Below are 10,515 nucleotides of genomic sequence, written 5' to 3' on the forward strand. Positions count from 1 at the left end.
TTTCCTCAAAGTGTCACCGATGCAAGGCACTTTGTGTTTTGGCAAGAAATGGAATCTAAGCCCGAGATACATTGGTCCATTTGAGATTTTGGAGCGGATTGGGACTTTGGCCTATCGTCTTGCGTTGCCACCGGCTTGTGTTGATCATGGCATGAGGGTTCGTAATAATTGGAACACATGTGTTGGTAATGCGCTTGGAATATTTCAAATGTATTGTAATTATTATTGATGCGTGTTGCACTAATATTGCCATGTGAGATTTGCTAATATGCAAGGGCATGCCAAAGCGAGATAAGTCTGTATATTGCGAGTGTTTAGGTCACCTCTGAGATGAATTCACACCATAATTGAGGCTTAGGCTATTAATTCGCCGAGATTTTATCTTACTCCGTTGTTGTTGAATCTTTTCAGGTCCTTAGTATGGAGCATCACCCCATACGTATTAGGGTCCCTATGGACTATGATTCATATAGGACTACATTTCTTATTCTGGAGATCGGTTGTGTTGACAAGCTGGTAGTCATGACTGTGTGGGTAGACAAGGGGTTGGTTACTTGGGTTCCCCATAAGTTCAAGGCATGGTTTATTAGGGAGGTGAATGGTGATCGAACTGGTCCACTTCATGGTTTTGATGGACCACCCTCTAGGAATGCGAGAAGGCAAGTGTGGGATCTCATGGATATCGACATCCCTGATGGTGTCGTTTCGGACTTGTGACATCCTGATTTTCCAATTCTGTTTTCGGTTGAATGAGATGGGCTTTTCATCGACGCACCTATAGTTCTTTTCTTTGAGTTGATTATTCACGAGATAACTCATCTATTAGGTGAAGCCGTTAAGGAATTTAAACGTAATAGACTTGAGAATTCGACTAGAAATTGACCGCTTGACCGTGCTAATCTGCAAGGGTCAATACCACATTGTCAAAATCAATCGGAGATAGGTCGGTTCGATTGAGGTGTGTGATTAAAGTGTGAGTGATTCCACCTAATTACAAAATTCTCGTCGAATAGCACTAAATTGATTTTTATGATATTTTTATATCCTGTGTCCGTATTTGAAATCTCGAAATTTTCATGACAACTGAGAGTCGCCAATGAGTTGAAGATGCACAATGTGGCTCGAAAATAATTGACCACAAGTTAAATGAGCTAAAAATTTCTAAAAGATATTCGATAGGTTAGGTTACGCTAAAATCGCGTCTGTTGAAATTAACCGCGAAATTGAGCCCGAAAGTTTTGTCATGTCACGATTTATTTTAGGAACGTCAACTCATCCTCCTAAGATTTTTTTGCAAACCCGAGTTTTGACGAAAATTCAAAGTTGGGCTATTTTGGACCGGGAAAATTAAAGGACCCTTTTTGGTTGCACTTTTGGCTGTCAAGTTGGTTCAATTAATGAGGAAAAATGATGGATGGACATGGGAACCTTAGCTAAATTTTTGGGCACCAATTTGAGTCCAATTAAGTTAGAATTGGATGAAATTGGAGGGGGAAATGTTCAAAATTCGTAGGACCAAGGGGCTGCAACATTTTAGGCACTTTGAATAGCTTGTTGAGGAAGCTTTGGTGTGCAAATGGCTGAGGATTGAGGCATCCACGAGTGGGGGTCAAGCCATGAGTGTTTAGGATATTTGTGGCCCCCCTCTTCAACAGTTGTCTTCTTCTTATTCCTTAGGCTTGCTTGATCCATTGTTGTGCCATTTGAGAGCTTAAAACTAGAGGAAGCCAACTGAAAGCCCTTACCCATCGACTACTCCTCCGCCCGCCGTCTGAGCAACCAAGCGCCACCCAAGCTCCCACGTGCCAGCCTGCACGCTCGGGCGTCCGTCCACCTGCCCTTGCTGTCTCGAGCCCACGTCCAACAAAGCTAGGCCCATGTCGCAGTTGTCTGGAGCCGTCTCCATTGTCCAGGTCACCGTCCAGTCTCCAGAGCCATTGCCTAGGCCTACTGTAGTCACCACCGTCTCGCCTTAGCCATTCCAGCCCATCCAGTCGCTCGACCCAACCCCTTTGGTCTTTGGACAAAATCGAAGGCCAGCATTGGCTGTTGGGATTCATGGCCCGTTTTAGGTCTTTTCGGGCCTTGCTTGGTGTCGCCGCAGGCTTGTGTCCCGCTTGCCTTTGCGTCGCCATCGCTGTGAACTCACTAGCGCACTAATTTGGTGAGTTTACTCACTAAACCTTGTTTAAGAGGTTAATTATGCTTAAGGGTTGATTAGATTAGGCTAAATATGGCTTAGGTGGTTAGTTTAGATGGATTAGTGGTTTGGGTTCTTAATTATGATTGTTAGGTGGTTAGATTAGATTAGTTAATGGCTAAATATATTATACTATTTATGTGGATATGTGCATTATTTTTCTAGGCCCGTTTAGATGGTTAAATTAACGTTTCCGGTCTATGTTTGCATTTATTGGATTAAATTGTATTTATTTAATTATTTAATATTTCTGAAAATTATACCGAGATAGCCGATAATCGGAATTTCGTGTTGATTGTAGTGGTGTGCTTAGTCTATGCAATTGAGTGTTAATTTGTGCAAATTGAGTGATGATTGTGATTTTGAGTTATTATTTCAAAATTATGAAATTTTGGTATTTAAATAGAAATTACCGGGTATCGGGTTTTGACATCGAAAATGATTTTAAATATTATATCAAATAGTGGGATTTTAAAAAGGAAAGATATCAATTTTTAAAGTTCGATCTAACCGTGTACTCACACACGATTATTTTCATTGGGTGTTTTTAATACGAAGAAAATATGCCAAGTGCAATATCTTAATTGAGACATTTGAGTGCAATACATGATGTCCTTGGCCAAAATTGAATGATCATGTGATAGTTAAGAGAACCCGTCCCCGATGTACGCGGGTGGACGATGCCCCTATATGGGATGCCCTAGTAATGGATGTCGGATTGTAGTAGAGGCTGGACTGAAGCTCCTTTAAGAATGCTGTCCTCGATGTGTGTTAGGTGGACGTTGCCACGCTCAAGGGATGAGGCGAAGCCTAGCTACGCTAGAGGATTGATGTGCGTCGAGTAAAACTGCCTGTGCGAATAGTAGTCAATTGGAACGCGTGATTAATTGAGATAGATGTGTCGGATTATGAGACAAAATTGTGTAGCATGGAATGAGACGTGTCATAATAATTTGGCCCTATAATTAGGACTCTTGTGGTTGATTGAGATTGAGTGAGACGTTCCAATTGATGTGTGCATTTATTATATGCATCTGTGATATGAATTATACTAATGTGCATGAGGGAACTGAGGCGAGGTCAGCCTTTTATGATGTGTGATTAAACTACCTCTAGATGTATTTTCTTCCTAATCGGGGTTTAGGGGGTGAACTTGCTGAGACATTGTCTCACCCCGTCGTAGGCTTAACCTTTTCAGGTCCTTAGATGGTGGTCCCTCCAGTTCATTTTGGACAGCCTTGGGGGGGGGGGGTTACTGAGTGGAGTATAGACGTCCTTGTCTCTGGGAGTCATTGGATCCATGCGCTTGTTGCGACCACTATTTGGGTCGATGAGGGCCTACCTCAGAGGGTACCTCATCGATATAGGGCATGGTTTCACCATGGGCTCAATAGGTATAGGGAAGGTTCCTTCAAGGTTTTGATATCCCCGCCGTTATGGTCAACACCGCTTTAGGCGATGGTGCAACTGACCCTCTTGATGGGGTTGTGAAGGACCCGAAGCCCTTGGAGCCTGTGGTTATGGAGTTCGAAGGATTGACAAATGTGTCCGACTAGTAGGTTGTAGGACAGTTTCTTTTTAAAGGCCAATCTTTTTGTAGACTTTTGTATATAAACCCAGTAATGCTAGTGTAGTTTCCATGAGCTTAAGTAGAAGCTGACTGCTGCGCCTGTGTTGACCATACCATCTGGTCCTGGAGGGTATGAGATCTACAATAATGCGTTGTTTAGAGGACTGGGTTGCGTGTTAATGCAGCATGATGGAGTCGATACATATGTGTCCCGTCAGTTGAGATCTCATGAGCTAAATTATCCGACGCATGACTTGGAACTCGCAGCGATTATCTTTGCTCTGAAGATTTAGAGACATTATTTGTGTGGATAAAGATTCCCGATCTTTACAGACCATCAAAGTCTCAAGTACCTATTCTCTCAAAAGAGATTGAATACGAGACAGTGTCGCTGGATGGAACTTTTGAAGGACTATGATTGTGATATCTTATATCACCTCGGAAAGACGAATAAGGTCGCAGATGCACTAAGTCGGAAATCTTTAGTCGTACTGATGATGGTTAAGGAATGGGTTTTACTTGAGAGAGCTCGAGATTCAGTTTTCGAATTTGAGGTTGGCCACCTTTCAAATCTTATGGCCACCATCACCCTCAGAATTGAGCCAGAAGTGCAGATTAGGATTAAGACGCTTTAATTGACAGACTCGGATATTCAGAAAATCCTGCAAGAGGATACCAAAAAGAGAAATGCTGACTTTCAAATTTCTGAAAATGGAACACTAAGGTTCCGAGGACGATTATGTGTACTTGACAATCTAGAGCTTAAGGAGGAGATCTCGTTAGAAGTTTATTGTAGCAGTTACAACATTCATCCAGGTAGTATGAAGATGTATCAGAATCTGTGTCAACACTATTGGTGGATTAGTACGAAGGCAGATATCGCCAAGCATGTCACCAAATGTCTAACGTTTCAGCAAGTGAAGGCACAACACTTTAAGCTGAGAGGACTTCGGCAACCTCTCGAAATTCCCGAGTGGAAATGGGAACACATAATGATAAACTTTGTGATGGGCTTACCGAGGAGTCAGAGGGGTAATCATTTCATTTGAGTTGTGGTCGACAGACTGACGAAATTGGCTCACTTTATTATCGTATGGAAGGACCTTGCATTGGACATATATGTAGAATTGTATGTGCGTCAGATTGTTCGTCTGCATGGAGTGTCGGTGACGATTACATCTTATCGAGACTCGAGATTTACAGCTGCCTCTTGAAAAAGCTTGCAATCGCCTTGGGAACGAAGCTGCAATTTAGTATGGCTTACCATCTGCAGACAGATGGCCAGTCTAAGAGGACAATTCAGACTCTCGAGGACATGTTCAGAGCATGTGTGCTAGATTTCAAAGGAAGTTGGGAGGAATAGCTTCATCTTGTTAAGTTTGCCTACAACAACAATTACCAGCAGAGTATTTAGACGGCGCCTTTTGAAGTGTTGTATGGCAGAGCGTGCATAATGCTAGTTTGTTGGGATGAGGTCGGAGAACGGAAAATCACAGGCCTAGAGTTAGTCCAACAGTCCGTGGATGCAGTTGCAGTTATCGGAGATAGATTAAAGACCGCTCAAAGCCCTAGAAAAGCTATGCAGATAAGCGTTGGAGACCGTTAGAATTCCAAGTTGGTGAGCACATTTTTCTGAAGGTGTCACCAATGAGAGGTATTTCGTGCTTCGGCAAGAAAGGGAAATTAAGTCCGAGGTATGTAGGTTCCTATGAGATTTTAAAAAGGATAGGGACTCTAGCATATCATCTTGCATTATCGCTTAGACTGGCGCAAGTGCATGACGTCTTTCACGTGTCGTTGTTGAGAAAGTATGAACCTGACTCGACCCACGTGCTGAATTTTGAAGAGTTAGATGTGGGCAACATGATGTCGTACGTGGAGAGATCGGTTCAAATAGTAGATCGGAAGGAGCGGGTTCTGCGTATGAAGATAATTCCGTTGGTTAAAGTGGTCTGGCAACACCACGGCACAGAAGGAGCAATCTGGAAAAGTGAAGATTCGATGAGACGACAATACCCTCACCTTTTTGTTTAAAGACTTGTAATGGTTTCAATTTCGATGACGAAATTTTTATAAGACTGGAAGAGTTGTGACATCATGATTTTCCGATTCTGTTTTCAATTGAATGAGTTGGGCTTTTCATTGGCACGCCTATAGTTCTTTCTTTGAGCTGATCACTCACGAGATAACTAGTCTATTAGATGAAGCCATTAAGAGATTTTAACGTAATAGACTTGAGAATTCGATAAGAAATTGACTGCTTGACCGTTCTAATCTGCAAAGGTCATTACGGCACCATCAAAATCGATCAGAGATCGGAGATAGGTCGATTCAATAGAGGTATGTGATTAGTGTATGGGTGATTTTACTTGATTGCAAAATTTCTATCAAATGGCATTAGATTGATTTTTCTATCATTTTTGTACCTTGTGCCCGTATTTGAAACTTCGAGATTTTCATGACAATCAAGAGTCACCAATGAGTTGAAGATGCATAATATGGCTTGAAAATAATTGACCACGGGTCAATTGTACCAAAAATTTCTAAAAGCTACATGATAGGTTAGGTTATGCTAAAATCGCGTCCGGTTGAAATTAACTGTGAATTTGAAATCGATTTCAGAAATTAAAAGTTCTATCATGTCATAATTCATTTTAGGAATATCAACTCATCCTTCCGAAGATTTTTCTACAAAGTCGAAATTTCGGCGAAAATTCAAAGTAAGGTTATTTTGGACCGGGAAAATTAGAGGGCCGTTTTTGGTTGCATTTTTGGGATTCAAGTTTGTTCAATTGATTAGGAAAAATCATGAGATGGATGATGGAACCTTGGCTAAATTTATGGACACCAAATTGAGCTAAATTGGAGAAATCTTGAAGGGAAATTGAATCAATTTGGAGGGAAATGGTCCAAAATTCGTAGGACCAAGGGGGAGACAACCTTATGGACCATTTGGGAGACTTATTTGGGAAGCCATGGAGGGGGCTAAGGATGACAGCCAAGGGTGGTGAGGCACTAAACTCAAGTGTTTAGGATATTTGTGAAGGTTTGTGGCCCCATTTCTTTAGCAATTGGCCTCTTCTCCTTCCTTTAGCCCCCTTTCTCCATTGTTGTGGATTTTGAAGCTAAAAAATCTAGAGAGAACAACTAGCTCCCTCCCCCTGACCATCGACTACCTGCTTGAAGCAATTGGACTCGTTGTGCGCTAGCCGCTTGCTTGCTAGAGCTGCTCGATCCCGTCCATGCGTCCTCGCCGTCAAGCGTTTGTACGCCATCCTCCATCGCGCCTTGGTCACCGTCTCAAGTCGTCCAGCTATCGTTCACCACCGTTTAGCCAATCAAAACCACTGCTTGGCCTCGCAACAGCGGTTTGCCGCCCGTGTGACCATTTCAGCCCAAGCCGAGCCCCTATCCAACTTCCTTAGCCCAAGGACAGAAGTTGAACCTCAATTGTGGGCGGAGGATTTCTAGGCCTATTTTAAGGCTGTTTGGACCTTCGTTGGTGTCGCCGCAGGCTTGTTTATCATTCGCCTCCGCGTCACCGTCGCCATCGCCATGGACTCACCGGCCCGCTAAACTGGTGAGTTTATTTGCTAAACTCTGCTTAGAGAGTTAATGATGCTTAGTAGATAATTACTTTAGATTAAATATGGATTAGGTGATTAGTTAGTTTAAATTAGTGATTTAATTATTTAATTATGCATGTTAGGTAGTTAGAATAGATTGATTAGGGGCTAATTAGATAGTACTATTTATCTAGATAGGTACAATAATTTTCTAGGCTCGTTTAGGTGGTTAGATTAGCATTTCCAGCCTAAGTTTTTATTGGATTTAATTTGCATTATTTAATTAATTTTGCTATTTTTTATTTATCTTATATTTTTCGGAAATTATACCAAGATAATCGGTGATCGGAATTTTGTGCTGATTACAGTGGTGTGCTTAATTTCTGCAATTGAGTGTTAATTTGTGCAAAATTGAGTGGTGATTGGAATTTTGGTTATTTATTCCAAAATTATGAAATTTTGATATTTAATTAGAAAATCCCAGGTTTCGGGTTTTGACACCGAAAATGGTTTTAAAGACTATATCAAATAGTGGGATTTTAAAAGGGAGGATATCAGTTTTTTTGGTTCAAATTGTTTGTGTACCGACACACGATTATTTTTACCGTGTGTTTTTAATACGAAGAAAATGAGCCAAGTACATTATTTTAATTACGACATTTGAGTGCAAAGCACGATGTCTTGGCCAGGGATTGGATGGGTGCATGAATGGTATGAGAACCATCCCCAATGTGAGTCGGGTGGACGATGCCCCACATCAACGGATGCCGGTCACAATAGAGGCTGGACCGATGCTCCTATGTGGATGTCATCTAGATGTAGACATTGCCATGCTCGATGGGGCGAGATGATGCTTGGTTATGTTAGAAGATTGCCGAATGTTGAGTAGGCTCTACCCGTTGGGTCGTGATAAAAATTGGAACACATGATTGAGTGAAATTGACACGCTGGATTATGAGACAAAATTATGTGGCACGGAATGGGACGTGTTATAATGATTTGGCTCTATAATCGGGACTCCTGTGGTTGTTTGAGGTTTAAGATGTGGTGTTCCAATTGATTGAGTTTGGTCACTATTTATGTCTGTGATATGAATTGTACTGACATGCAGGGAGGATATGAGACGAGGTGAGTCTCTGTGGTTGTGTGGCTGTGTGGTTAGGACGCCCTTAGGCATATTTCATTCCTAGTTGGAGTTTAGGGGGTGAACTTACTGAGACATTGTCTCATCTCGTTGTGGACTCAATCTTTTTAGGTCATTAGATGACGGCCTCTCCAGTACGTTATGGTCAGCCTCGAAGGGTTTCTAAGCCAATTACTAACTTCCCTATTCCCAGAGACCACTGGGTCTATGAGCTCATAGTGACCACCGTCTGAGTCAATGAGAGCCTACCTTAGAGGGTATCTCATCGATTTAGGGTGTGGTTTCTACATGAACCAGTTCATTCTGAGGAGGCGAACCTTGATATGATCTAGAAGTTCTTATACTTCAATATTCACCAATAGTGGGATCCCTTAAGGGGTACTCATATCCTCTTCGGTTCTAGAGGAATCACATCTTCAATCATTTGTCTACAATAGGTATAGATGTGCGGTGGTCTATATCTTCTATCTTGGAATCTTATCGAAACCATATAAGTCATCACTAAGAAAGGATCTATGTCCACCTCCATGGGGGACTTCCTTTTATCATCAGCAAGCTTTATCTTTCCTCGGCGAGTTGCCTCATGAATATTCTTTTTTAGGATCACATAATCAGAAGTATTATAACTCCATAAGTGGTGTCATTTGTGATACTTCTTTCTTACCAATTCTTCCTTAGATGAAATATTCTATCCTACTATTAGTTTTATTTGACTGTCCGCCAGTAGTAAATCAAAAATTTCTTCGGTCCTTTTAATATGGAAGGAGTAGTGGACTGATTCCATAACCTTAGTCATAATACTTGACTTTTCTTTTGCTTTGGGTAGTTTTAGCGCCTGGCATGTGTATAGTTTTTCAATGACCATTTTGGCAACAGTTATTTCTACTAGCTCCATTTGTTCTTCATCAAAATCATTGGTCTTAACGAAGTTAATATCTCTTCTTTCACCATGTCTTTTGTCATTTTCTTAAAGCAAGCTTTCATGTTTGATTTGCAATAGTGGACATGACCTACCATTTTTTCTTAGATTTTGAACTTCAGACTATTGAAGGGTAAATCCGCAAATTTTTCTCAGGCAATGGGACCAAATGTTTGTTCTTAGCTTTTTTGTATCTTGATATGAATTTGTCAATTGTTTCATTTTCCATTTGTCTCATAATTGACAAGTCAGCAACTGATAAGTCTAAGACAGCTCGTTGAAATTAGATATGGAAAAGTCGTTCCATTTGCTCCCATGAGAAAACTGAATTGGTTGATAATGCCGTATACCACATGAAGGCTGTCTTCGATAGTGAAAGTGGAAATAAATGAAGCTTCCAATGTCACCTCGAGTAACATCACCACACAGGACTACAAAACGGGTAATGTGTTCAAAAGTTGACTAGTCATCTTCTCCATTGAGCAATGTGAATTCTGACATCTTAAATCCTCGTAGGTAAGGAACTGTGTCCATCCAGTCTTGATGAGACTTTGGATAGACATTTCCAATGTGACCATGATCACCAACATTATTCCTTAAGGTAGGTTTGATGACCATTTGGTTATGTCCCAGAATGGCAATAGATAATCTTGTGGCTACTGGGTGCCATAGTTAAGGTGCAACATTGAGTTCACATTTTGTCGAGGAGGCTATGTGACATCATAAAAATTCGATCCCGTTTCGATTAAATGAAATGGCTTTTCATTGATGCGCCTATAGCCTTTTTTTCTCTGAGTTGATCACTTACAAGATAACTAATCTATCAAGTGAAGTCGTTAAGGGATATAAACACGTCAGACCTGAGAATTCTATTAGAAATCGACTACTCGATAGTGCTAATTGGCAATGGTCAATACGGCACCTTTATAATCGATTAGAGACTAGAGATATGTTGATTTAATATAAGTACATAATTAAATTGTAGATAATTCCACATGATTGCAAAATTCATGTCAAACGACATTAAATTGATTTTTCTGACGATTATGTACCCGGTGCTCGTGATTGCAACATTGAGATTTTTACGACAACCAAGAGTCGCCTACGAGTCGGAGA

The sequence above is a fragment of the Eucalyptus grandis genome, chromosome 8 (genome assembly GCF_016545825.1).
Source record: "Eucalyptus grandis isolate ANBG69807.140 chromosome 8, ASM1654582v1, whole genome shotgun sequence".
Taxonomy (NCBI): domain Eukaryota; kingdom Viridiplantae; phylum Streptophyta; class Magnoliopsida; order Myrtales; family Myrtaceae; genus Eucalyptus; species Eucalyptus grandis.